At 30.1% G+C, this 13,987-nt stretch overlaps 1 long non-coding RNA gene across 1 annotated transcript in view; it reads left to right on the top strand.

Moving 5' to 3' along the window:
* The window catches only part of LOC142323008 (uncharacterized), a 52,351-nt gene extending 39,008 nt beyond the window's left edge, over positions 1-13,343 (top strand). Inside the window, exon 4 of the long non-coding RNA XR_012755994.1 lies at positions 13,145-13,343. This is a non-coding gene — a long non-coding RNA (uncharacterized LOC142323008). The remainder of the gene's footprint in view (positions 1-13,144) is intronic.
* Positions 13,344-13,987: the final 644 nt, after the last annotated feature.

Raw genomic sequence — 13,987 nt, 5'->3', positions numbered from 1 at the left:
TTTCACATTTTTTTGATATAGGGATATCTTTATTATTCCTCAAATTTTTCATTGCATCGAGAGCCATTAGCCAACAAATTTATGTATTTCTTGTGGTACATGTACTAGCCCTCGTGAAACTGTTTAACATATTCTTTTCGTAGTTTTGAACGTTATTTATCCAATTTGATGACCCAGAATTTGTAACAGTACTTCTTCTTTTTTATTCCGTTTATCGGATTTACTACTCTGATTTTTGTTTTAAGATTTATCCAGCTTAAATTAATATCTCTACAGCTAAACTAGTCAGGTTAAGGGGCTGCCTCCACAAGTCCTTATCACCCTGATTTGAGGGATTTACTCCCATATATCGGAGATCAGAAAGATAGATTATATACTCATCGTCTACTTTCTAAGACGATGTGCGTTTTCACCCGTTCAGGTTACTACTTATTGACCCACCGGGTTGGTCTAGTGGTGAACGCGTCTTCCCAAATCAGCTGATTTGGAAGTCAAGAGTATCAGCGTTCAAGTCCTAGTAAAGCCAGCTATTTTTACACGGACTTGAATACTAGATCGTGGATACCGGTGTTCTTTGGTGGTTGGTTTGAGACTGTACAAGACTACACTTCATTCACACTCATACATATCATCCTCATTTATCCTCTGAAGAATTATCTAAACGGTAGTTACCGGAGGCTAAACAGGAAAAAAGAGAGGTTACTACTTATTGCTGGTCTTCGTGGCGCGAGTGGTAGTGTCTCGGCCTTTCATCCGAGGTCCCCGGTTCGAATTCCGGTCAGGCATTTTCACTCACGCTATAAATCATTCATCTCATCTTCTGAAGCAATACCTAACGGTGGTCCCAGAGGTGAAAAAAAAGTTACTACTTCTTGACAGGAGTGCGTGAGAATTAAATAGAAAGTTCTTTGTACTGTTGTTCTTCTGGTTAAAATACCGCAATATTTGCACAGTGGTACGGATACTCGCATCACAATCTTATTCTCTCTGTGGATAGATGTCGATTTACCGCTAATTCCCTGAATCTTGATTCTGGGTTCTTCCTGGTGGTTTTCTACAGGTCATTTTCTGTATCTTTTCGAATCCGATTTAACTTTTTAGTTTAACGGTGTCTAAACTTTTATTCGCGGTTTTAGAATCGTGTTATTCAGGTTTTCCTGAACACCTATCCACGACTATATTTCTATTATTATTTTTTTATAATGTAAAAATTAGGCGTGGCGGTTCTTATTGGTTCAATTGTTTTTTTCCTTAATCTAAATAAACTAGAAATATCTAAATAGTTTTATAAAATTAGAAAAATTAGATTCATTTTTTACTACGTTTGTTATTCTGTTTATTAGTTTATTTTTAAGTTTTTATCATTAATTTTTTTTAGAGATGGATAAATAATTGATTCAATAATTAATTATTGAATATGAGACGACTTAAAAATTATTTATTCCGATATAAATTACTAAGCAACATATAAGTAATATAAATGAGTGTTAATAAAATAAAATTAAAAGGCACATTAATTTGTACTCTTTAATTATTTTTATTATATATTATTATTTTTAAAAGATTTAAAATTAAAACGTGTTTTGAATTAAAATAAATAAACAAAAATTTAATCTTTCTTCGATGTTTAGATGAATGTAATGATATGTATTCAATGTCATTTACATATTTATTAAACATATGTTACAATTAACCAAGAACTAGTTGTAGAACACGCGCGCGCGCACAAAAACAAACAAACATACACATATACATTAATTTTCATTAGTAACAAACGAAAGTGGTTAGAAAAGATGAAGATTTCTTTTCGTGATTTAAGATGACAGTTCAAAAGAAAGAAAGGTAAAATCCTTTTCTTTTCTTTTTTTATTCTTTTCATTCATTCTGTATCTAGTTTTGTTTCTACCAGACATCCACTTTCTGCTTCGTTAATTCATTCTTAGTAAAATTAAATGAGTAATGTATTTATTCGCTTATATTTTGCAACAATTCAACTTATTTATCCATATATTTATTGTGAATGTATAACATTGTATTCAAATATGCATATATATATTATATATACATACACACACACACACACACACACACACACACACACACACACACACACACACACACACACACAGGAGGGATATCTCTAAGTAAAGACCGCTGGGAAATTTCTCTCTTTTAGTTGGCGAACCTGTGTCGTTCATGGCCACGCTAGTAATTTACACACAGCACTGTTGTCTGTAAGTTGTCGCGTTGTAGTATCTATGATACTACAACATGTGAGTTCTTACGTTATAAAATGAATAGGAAAATCGATGTTGCCGCCGACTGTGAGATACGTGGAGTCATACGTTTTTTAAACCATCAAAACGTTAAGCCGGCTGGAATTCATAGGCAGTTAGTTTCTGTGTACGGTGATAATGTAATGAATGAAAGAAACCTTTGAAAACGGTGTAAAATGTTTAGAAATAACAGAATTAATGCGCATGATGAAGAACGTTTGGGGAGGCCCTCGATAATCATCGAGGACGTGTTGAAACGCGTCTTTGATGAAATCAGAAAAGATCGTCGCTCAACGATTTCCTACCTGACCCTTCTTTTTCCTGATTTTTCAAGAACTGTTATCGGTCGCATTGTTCATGACCATTTAAGCTTCAGAAAGGTTTGTGCACGTCGGGTGCCCGCACGTCTTAACAGAACGCTACAAAAAATCCAAATCGGATCTGCTTTGGAATTTTTGATGCGCTACACAGAAAAAGGTGATGAGTTCCTTAATTCAGTTATTACCGGCGATGAAACATGGATTTCGTATTACACACCAGAGAGAAAACCGCAGTCAAGTGTATAGCGTCATTCACAATCACCAACAAAGGTCAAACCACACTCATTTGGACGCAAACTGATGGCCACAGTCTTTTGGGATCGGTTTGGCATACTGCTGATCGATTTCGTGCCACGTGGAACGACTATAAATGCAGAAGCCTACTGCGAAACTCTATGTAAGTTACGGCGAGCCATTCAAAATCGGCGACGCGGGCGGCTGACCGACGGTGTCGTCGTGCTACACGATAATGCATGTCCACATGTTGCCGGTCCTGCACATTATTTGCTGAGAACATTTCGATGGGAAATTTACGATCAACCACCATATAGTCTGGACTTCTCCTTCTGATTACCATTTGTTTGGGAAATTGAAAGAATTTTTGAGCGGTAAGCAATTCGCGGGTGACGATATCCTTAAAAATACTGTTAATCAGTGGTTAAACGGACTGGCGGCAGAAGAACACGACGAGGGTATATCGAAGCTGATGTATCGGTACGATAAATGTCGTAATTCATGTGGCGATTGAATAGAGAAGTAGTATAATGTATGTAGTTCAAGAGAAATAAAAAATTTTTATAAAGTTTTCAGAATAAAGTTTTTACCATGAAACATCTTAACTTTAGAGATAACCTCTTGTATATAAAATATATTTTTTTTAGTAAACGAAGTCTTTAAAAAAAAATATTATTATTATAATTTTAATTATACACAGGTTTGTTTATTTGCAATAAGAAATATTATAGAAAGAAAAAAGGAATAACTTAGGAAAACGAAAAAATAAAATACATAAGAAGTTTTGCTGATGATATGATAATTCTGATGGCATGACACGCTTCAAAGATTGTTAACAGCCCTGAGGAAGGAATAGAAGAATATAAAATTAAAATGAATAAAGGAAAAACTAAAATAATAGAAGTAAACAAAAAGAGGATTTAGTGGTACAGTCAAATGAAAGAACAATAGAAAAAGTAAAAAATTACAGGTATCTTGGGTTTATGGAGACAGTTTTCGTTATACTGCACAGTATTTTATAAAGCTGAAGAAAACTATGAAAAATAGAGTAACAATAACAACTTTTCGGTATAACTTTTAAAGTTTACGGCAATGTGCAAATGTTACTTTGACTACAGATGAATAAAAAAAGGAAAAATTAGTTAACAGTAGATGAAAGTCGTAACACGTTATTTTGTTTCACTTGTAAAATTAATAATAAATTAATTTCTCTAATTTTGCCATAATTTTTGTGTATATAATCATTGTTAAACCTTTTTCAGTATGATGTTTGCAACAGTGAATTGTAGGCACATATTATTTGGAAGTGGAATATGGCAAAAAAGAAAGGTATAGGCTCGATTACATATCGGTTACCAGATCGCGTATTCGCGGTTACGTATCTCAACTGATCCCTCTATCTTCTTTCAAATAGCGACTGCGGTTTTTAGCGAATAGAGAGTAGGAATGATTGTAAATCCAGGAATAACCATCCTGTGATGATTTTAGTAAGCTGTGAGAGAACAATGGTCTCACAGGATTGGTTGATTGTTGCTATGACAACGGCCGGCCAATAGCAGTAGAGCAACTGACGGGAATAATAATTATTATATTAATTATTTTACCGACAGGAATTCCTTGAATTTTCACTCCTAATTTTTAATGTGAAGGAGCAAACTAGTAATATTTTTAATATTTTTCTATATACCTTTCTTTTAAATTTAACTTTACGTCTCAGGTATGGTCGGCCTGAGTCTGTACAATACTACACCTCACTCACGTCACGAACAAGGGACGAACCAAACGAGCCTGCCTATGGACCCCGAATCCAAAAATCTGCCCGGGATCTGTAGACATTCACAATATTCATAAAAAAATGAAAAAAATAAATTTTATCGAGCTTATTCAATAAAACAGCTGTTAATAGAAATTTAAATATACATTTTTATATATAGAAAATATAGAAATGAAATTCATGTCGACCGATTATTTGTGTGTTATTTCAAAGTAATTTCCTTCTTTCATTTATCTGAATTATAGCTAATATTCTTTTCCATTATTTTACTTTTTATAAAATATTTTAATATCTCCACTGAAGTACAATGAACTCATTTAAAATAAATTAATAAAAGTTCATTTACGCGAATGAAAGAGTACTCAATAATAAATTAAAATATCTCGGGAACGTATTCAACAAGCAAGTAAAGACTAACATTTTTGATTTCGAATTACGATTAACGAAAAATTTTGCCGTGCTTTCTTCTCCTAAACTAAAATGATCTACACTAAAATTATGGGACAATATAAATGTAATATTTGGCCCGTAGATTTTAAAATGTCAGAATCGTATAAATTATTCGAAAGATATATATTTTCTTTAGGGTAGGTGTAAACCATCAACCTTGCTAAATTGCCAGTAAAAAATAATACTCTTCTAGAAAATTTGTGGAAAAAAATTGATAAAAGGAATGTTAACTAAAAACAAAAAAAAATTATGAAAATTTATAACAAACACAGTCTTTAGAATTTTTCACTGCGTTTCAATTTCACAATTTTTTAGGAAGAATTATATGATTTTTCAATCTATTAACTGTTTTTTAATTTAAAAAAAAATAATAATTTTGTTATGTTTTCAAAAGCGGACGGCATTTTACAATTTTAAAGATATAAAGAAATATGTTGGGAAAACTAAAATAACGCGATCATTAGCCCATAAGCATCTGCACAAAATAATTAATCAAGCACTTATGTACTTGACTTAGATATCTTAACAAAATATTGCAAAATTAAAACGAAATAAAAACAAGCATATCCACGTTTAAGAAAGTACTTAGTAGAAAGAAAGAGTACTTAAGTATATAAGGATGGATTTAAAGATGTAAAAAGTCGTGTGTGAAATGATACGTTTGGAGTGAACATCTGTACCGATTTGAAACATGAATACTACGAAAAAGAGGAAAAGGGAAGTCGAAGGCATTTGAAATGAGCGTATGGAGAAAATCGAAGAATATTAATGAAAAAAAAATTGATAAATGAAGAAATAATGAAAATAGTTAAGAATATAAGCTTAAGCGACACGATTAAGGATACGAACATTAAAAGGAGAAGGATTAATTAAAAAAGAACTAAAAGAATTAGTAGAAGATTCCAGAAAGAGTAAAAATTATAGAAAAAAGTTAAAACTAAACAGGATGGTGAATGGTTAGTTAGGAATATGAGACGCGGGAGACTTAATACGGATATGATACTGGATGGATTTAATTATACGGGAAGAAAATTGGTGGATAAATTGTTATTTATCGATAGGTGCAGGAGAATATTGTTTTTCTGTAGGTGGAACAGGAAACGTGCCTAGCCCGTAATTTTAATTATGATAAGTGTAAATTAAGTTATATTTTACTATAATTAGAAAATAAATTATTTGTACGTCTTTATTTATTTATTTATTTTTTACTTTTTAGTAGCCTGAAAGAAAGAAATTGCAAGTTGAATATGGTGGTATTACGTAACTGTAAATTTTAATTTCCGCCTGTTGCGGTAGGTCTCTTCAGACAAGGTGATTGTGAATTCGTTGTATATGTGTGTTGCGTTTATATCATTTTGTTAACGGTGATACCGGTGATTGTAACAGCTAGGCAACGGTGTTGGAGAGTAGCCTTGTTATTTGCATGAAAGTGAATGCACGGCCACCACAACAGCCTCCTTGATCCTGGATTATTAACTATCAGTCACCCGGAAATCACGTTCCCTCGTTTATAACAGTATTGAACCAACTATTTGTTCCCACGATCTTTTATATTGTACACATTGTTGTATTAATAATATTATTATAGTTAGTTTATATTAATTGATGAAACAAAAACTAACACCGCCCTATCGATACGGAACTGCATGATCTATTTGTATTCTATTAAATAGAAACAACGAATAAAACGGGACACCTATGTGTCGTGTGTGTGTATATATATATATATATATACGGAAAACTATTCAAATGGCATATGTAAATAGTTCAGTGACCTCGCTACCGTAGAATATTCTCATACATCCTTACTTCTTGATTAAAATTATTATTATTATTTCTATGTATTTATGCAAAATAGAAAACTGCTAATCTATAAGAAATATTAATGAATAAGGGAATGTGGATTTGTTTTGTAATCTCATGTTAATTTAAGTGTATATTATTTTATGTTAGATAATATATTATTGTATTAAAATATAATACTTCGGTAATTATTATTATAATATGCTGCTTAAGCTATATCATGATAGAAATTCCATTTTTTACCCGATTACATTAGTAAAAGGATATTTATGTAATATGTATATTAGTTCTCTCCCGTTGTTATTATAAAGAGATGAACAGATCCATAAAATAGATTATAAAAGAAATCTCGTTAAAAAATATTCATGAAAAAATTTTCACTTTTTTAACTCTCATAAATTATGAGAGGGGGTGAACGACAATTAAACCTTAATCGGAATAATTCAGAATATGAAAAGTTAATTAGCTGGGATGTACAATGAAAGGTAAAGGATTGATTAAAACAGTGCTTCGTGGATCGTAGAAAGTACAAAAAAGAGTAAAAATTATAGATGAAAAATTAAAAAGGAAGTACTAGCAATGAGAGTCATAAAAGTGTACCTGATAATAGTAGATAGATATTTTTCAAAAGATCTGATTCAGGGATAAAAACCGTACGATGCTTCATGATTATATTAATTTTGAAAGAAATTAAAACATTAAATTATATTTGTAATTTTTTAAAATGAACAATATATTGTAAATAAAATTAAATTTTTTGGAATAAGAAATAAATTGGATTTTAAAGAATTTTAATTAAAATTTTTTCAGTATTTAAGCCCCGATTGAAGGATTTTCTAGGTTAGGATTAATTAGATTTTCCTCGTGTGGAAATAAGGAAATAAAAGTACGATAATAGTAGTGTAAGGTGACTGCTAAATTAAATGTCATTTGTAATTAGAAACGGCAGTGATTTGATATGCATAGTGTTTCGGAAATTGTTGGTCACATTTAATGGACTATTCAGGACAACAAAATAAACAATAAAGTTCACGTGAATAAATGCCCTATCTCGCGTTAGTTTTCTCCTCTGACCGTCTTTTTTTTTTGTTCAATAAAAATTTATATCTTAAGAACGAATTGAGATATTTTAATGTAATTTCTACAAAATATAAGTTTAAAAATAATTTCTTAGAAAATTCCAGAATAGGAGTCATTAATAAGTCTAAATATTAATTTTATGGAATTAAGTTTTATTAAATAAAATTTTAAGTCTTTTATTGTGAACAAAACATCTTATATGATTAAATCGGTTGATAAACAGTTGAGATGAGGTTGAAATTGTATGAGTAATCGAAAAAATTATGCAATCTGAACAATTTTATGCCTGTTCCCTCTTCCCCCATTAATTGAATTGAAAAATATTAATTATAATAATGGAAAAGTAATTAAAAATGATAAAATTATCATTATTATGAATAAAATCTGAATTACAAAACAGTGGTTTTTATGAACAACTGTTGCTGATCTTAATTTTTATAATTGATTTAGTATTGTTAGGTTAAGTGAGATTTTTGTGCGAGCAACTGTACAGTACAATTTGCAAGTCATTATTATTTTGTACAGCAAAGTATTTTGTATTTTCAAATGTAAAAATGCCAGGTATTTTCACCAATGAAAAATTTCTAGCAGAGATAATTTTTGTGTATGGTTACTGTGATACAGATTCAAGAGCATCTGTAATTTAATATCAACGCCGTTTTCCTACAAAAAGACTGCCAAACAAAAACACTTTCCAAAATACCTTCAGAGTATTAAGATAAACAGGTTCTTTTCCAAAAGCCCATGAAGAAAGACAAAAACATCGTAATAGGCAAACTGATATAATCAGTGTTATTACAGATAATACAAACACAAGTGTTAGAAGAAAATCAATAGAGGTATTTGTAAAAAATTCAAGTTTGGAGAATATTACATTTTGACGTTTGTTACCTTACCGGCTGCAAAAAGTTCAAAATCTAAAGCCTCAAGAACTTCCAAACCATATATACTTTTGTAATTGGTAACAAAAAAGTATAAAAATACTAAATAAAATTTTTGTTACTAATGAAGCATCATAACAATAAATGAAATTCATTTACGAGCCCATTAGAATCCTCATATTGTGGCTGAAGTAATTTTCAAAATAGATTTAGCAAACTTGCATCTCAACAAATGAATATAAGCCGGAAGACTGATTAAGTTCAACAATTTAGAAAACAGATTTCCAGTTGAATCTTACCAATATTATATAGAGGAAGACCTATCCTTATTGAAGATATTCCTTTGGAAATTAGGCTCAACCTGTGGTTTCAGCATGATCGGTAGGAGCACATGGAGCAAACCAGGTATACAACTGTCTTCATGGTGTGTAGGAAGAGGGGCGCTGAATTAGAAAAAAGTACATTAGTACACTAGACACAGCAGCTGGCGAGAGGCAAACGTTCAGCTCAGGTATTGTACATTGTTTATTAATTGTTTTCGGTCAAGGTTATTATTTATTCTCTTCGAATTGTTAATAACAAATAATAAAAATAGAAATTATTAATAATTATTTTAAATTGATTAGTGAAGGAAATAAAAATAGGCACAAAATTGTCAGACCGCATAAGTTTTGTGATTCACTTGAAAAATTTCAGCCATATCTATGATGTTCACCATCCGATTCAGATGTTATTTTGGTAAAAAAAAAAAATGTTCTTAAAATTTTATCTAATAAAACAAAATTCGATGAACCAAACATTTATGGAATTGTGTTAATGATAAAAAAATTTTTATGACCGCCATTTTGAAATTTTGTAAGATGAAATTTTCAAACTTATTTATTTTGTAGAAGTTTTTGGGTTCATGCCCACCAAATTTTATTAAAATATCTCAATTCGTTCTTAACATATAAAGTTTTATTGAAGAAACATTAAATGGAGGACAGATTATAAATAAAGCGAAATATACGTAGTATTATTCCACACGATCTTTTTTTTGATTATTTTATGCCCTCAATCGGTTACTTTTAAGTTGATCACTATCTCCTGAGACAATGTTTATGAACATTATAAAAAAATTCTCGCACAGTTCTACGCTAGAAGACCGACTTTTCGTTAGTTTATTTTGTATAATATTTCTTGTATAATTTTTTGCGCAAGAAATGTATAAAACATAAATTATATGAGAAAAATAAAGAGCTAAAATCTTCTTTTTTTATTTAATATTAAAATAAATTTTCTGTTTATAAGAAAAAAAAATTATACTCGTATGTTGATTAAATAATTAAAAATATTGAGTAGACCTTACACACCAGCTTCAAGTTTATACTCGCTCACCGCTGTGACGCTGCATAAGCGTGTATGAAAAATACACCAACACAAAGTCAGTAATTGAGGTTATGTTGTCTGATATCGACCTTAAATTGAGTGTAACTGAAGAATGACGCAACTAATCATGAAATTTTCACATGCACAACTCCAGATACACTACTAAAGCATTATAAATTTCAATGAAATTGATGTGGTAGTTTTGGAGATTTTCGAGCCACAAATGATATACATAGGCCTATTATAAGGAATTAGGCCTATTATATAAGGAAATTACATTTTAAGTGAATGGTATTTTCGTATTCCTCATATCTCAAAACCTAAAGAAAATTTAATTACTTCCCCGATCTGACCGTGCGACCGTAAGTAATATCCTATTTTTCTTTGAAAAGTTGGTAAAAAAAACGTAGAATTTACTTAATTATAATAATAACAACAACAGTAATTTTCTTCGTAAAATTAAGTAAAGTTATGTAACTTTAATACGATTAAATCATCCATAATGTTATATGGAAGTTACACGAAGTTTTAGCTATTATTAACTAATAAGATTTAATGAAACGGAAGCCACGTGTATCTGATTTGCAGTTCTATTTTTCTCTCATTTTATCGCACTCTTTAACCTCTCTTTCTTCCTTTCTTTTTCTATTTATAAATAAAATTAAATTGAAGTGGCTAGTGGTTTTTGATTAGGTAACTCTTATTAAAGGAAAATTTTCTTTAATATAAATACAACGAGTGCGTGTCTGCATTTTGAAACGGTTGTAATGAAATTTTTTAAATCATTTTTTTATATGAAATATATTTGTATGGAAAAAATATGTTTATTCATTAAGAAAGACCCATTCAGTTTTTTTTCTGAGAGTATTGTAGGATTTGCAATGTAACTGAATTGTTTTTTTTTTTCATTGAAATTTACTTTCGTTAATGGTTGATTGACGGCAGCTAGAAATCTTTAATAATACCGAGATCTCTACGATAACCGTGCCATGTTGTAGTCATTGTATCTCCGCTTAATATGAATCTTTAAGTGGGGCCTTAGTACACTTCGGTCCTGTTTGTACAAAATTTTACATTTCTCCCGAAACTTCCAGTGTTTTGTCTTTGTACCGCTTTCTGAGTCTACTAAGTTACGAGTGATTGACCTTAAGATGTTGGACAAATAATCACTACAGTGTCCTTACAATACTGGAATAATTTATACGCAGATATCTCCTTAATGGCTTTGATAGCATCCGTTACTGTACCGAACGTTTTCTGGGAATTATTTTCAGGGACACATACAAATACTACCGAATATTAACTGTTGTGGAAGTACACGTTGTTATTTTTTTAGCTGCTATGAATATGTTTTCGTTGAATTTCGCTTTAAAATCCTGTTATTATATATATATATATATATATATATATATATATATATATATATATATATATATATAATTTCATATTATATATATATATATATATATATAACATAAAAGTTTGGTAAATATCTTCTGATTTCCTTAATTTATAAATATTATCTTCGAGTTTTGGGCCTGGATTAAAAGTCGTTTTTCAACTTTTATTAGATTTTTCCTGAGATATTCTGTAGGCCTTCCGCAGTGTAACGGTTCCAATAAAACTACAGCGTTTAATTTCGCGTTTATAAATATATCTCTTTTTACTTATTAGAAATACCACTTCATGTGAAGCATTGGACATTGAATAATAAAAATACTTATTTATAGATATTTTGATGTAATCACGTAAATCGGAGAGAATCATATTTAAGTAACAAGTTGGATAAGCATTTCCTTTCCGCTAAGTGAATACGTTTGACATTGAAAATTTTCAGATATTCATTTTAGACGTAAATAAAATGAAAAAGTAAACTTAAGAATTTGTAAGGTACAATATGCCACAAAAAAAATTACTTATCACAAAATTTTACTTATTCAAAAAGAAAAAAAAAATAGCTGAGATCAAATAAGTGTTAGTCGTGTGAAGGCGAGTTACATAATCTTTGAACCTGACATTAATTTTTTATTTAGTTAAACGTGAAAGTAATAAAACCAGAGACGGTGCGATTAGTAAAAGGGAGAAAAATTAAGGTTTTGATTTTGCTGTGTATTTACTTTGTGATTTTCAAAGCGGTATAGAGCAGAACCTTCAATTTACAACGAAATATAATAAAGTAAAATAATCGAATCTATTGTCGACAAAATTGAAATCCGACACAAAAAACAGAATTTCAGTCGACATTAGTCGAACGTAAAAATAAACGTTGGACATTAGTCGAACGTAAAGTAAGAATCGGAAAACTCTTTTCCAGATTCCTGCTCTTATCTGTTAGTTTGTTTTTGATTTTGGGTAACGGTAGGTTGTTGGATGAACAACGTATAGCATTCCACTGTGACATAATTTGATTTTTTTAAATTGTATTTTTGTAAATTGAAATAATTATGTTTCTTAGTTTTTTTGGTTCCGAATATAAATTCATTTCTATTTCATCTGATTTGCATAGATGTTTTTTAGATTGTTGAAATTTTATTTCTTTAATGCAGAATTTTAGCGGGAAGATTGTTTGATTACGTAATATGGCAACATTTACATTCCTTAGCTGTTCAGTTCATGATGTCATATACTATGAGTCATAACATTTTGATAAATCAAATAATTTGACATTCAATAATAAGTAAACATTCTCAAAGGCTAAATTACTAGAGATTATTCGCAATTTTCTGTGTGAATTCTTGAACTCTTGTAAAGATAAATGCTATTTACTCTAAATTGAATGTTTGCGTGTAAATATTCACAATACTCGAATGAAAACACCTTCAAGTAAGTGTATGACAAATTGTTTGTATTCACTAGCCCCTTTTTACTTTGCTAGCATCATAGCTCTGGATTGAGGTGTGCTGCAAGAAGTATGGTAATCAGTAAAAAAATGTAATATGGTTGTTTTTTTAATTTCAGGACCCAGAGACCCAAAAAACAAAAAAAGGTGGAGGATAATAAGGTGTTGGCGTGTTAGAAGCTAACTTGACTGGATTAATAGATTTTGATGAAATTTTATTCAAAGTCTGGTATATAAGTGGCAATTTGTTGGTAAAATTTTGAGGTTAACATCACCAGGTGGTTGGGTAGATCTTAAGGGTCAATCTTTTCAAAATTTGTTAACATAATTTCACTTCATATTAAACACAGTAAATGCGTGCATGCTTATCTTATTAATTTTTTTTTAAATTGTCCCAAAATTTCTCCCTTCCCACAAAAATCGAAAAAACTGTCGTCTTTTAGTACGTATTTTTTAACCGTATTTACTTTTTGTCTTCCTAGGCATAATAGTAGTGCAAGCGACGCAAAAAACAAATACTTTCGGGTATGGGGCAGCCGATAAAAGTTTTAAAATATCGAATTTTTGGAATTAAAAACTCTTTTTGTGTATATTTTTGAATATTTAAACTTTTAATATTATTAAAATTTTAAATAATAAACCTCTAATAATAATACTACAATAAAATTTTGTTATAATTCACCCTCTCATCACAAAAAAAAATTTAATTTCTTGGAAAATGATTTTAAAAGTGAGGGAGCAGAAAAAAATAAGAAATATGTAGTTTTAAAAACTTTTTTAAACTTTCTTTTTGGTTTATTTAAACAGACAATGGTAATTTTACAATAAAACTTCATAAATTACACCCATCCCAAAAAATAAATCTTAGGTAACTTTTATCATGTATTTTTCCACTTTATAAGAATGAATAACCGATGCCAGTAAAGTATCACAACTTTTTGTCAGATTTTTTAAATTAAAAT

Source organism: Lycorma delicatula, chromosome 4, assembly GCF_047948215.1.
Source record: "Lycorma delicatula isolate Av1 chromosome 4, ASM4794821v1, whole genome shotgun sequence".
Classification (NCBI taxonomy): Eukaryota; Metazoa; Arthropoda; class Insecta; order Hemiptera; family Fulgoridae; genus Lycorma; species Lycorma delicatula.
The sequence above is the reverse complement of the archived record's forward strand: the minus strand, read 5'-3'. Positions and strand labels throughout refer to the sequence as shown.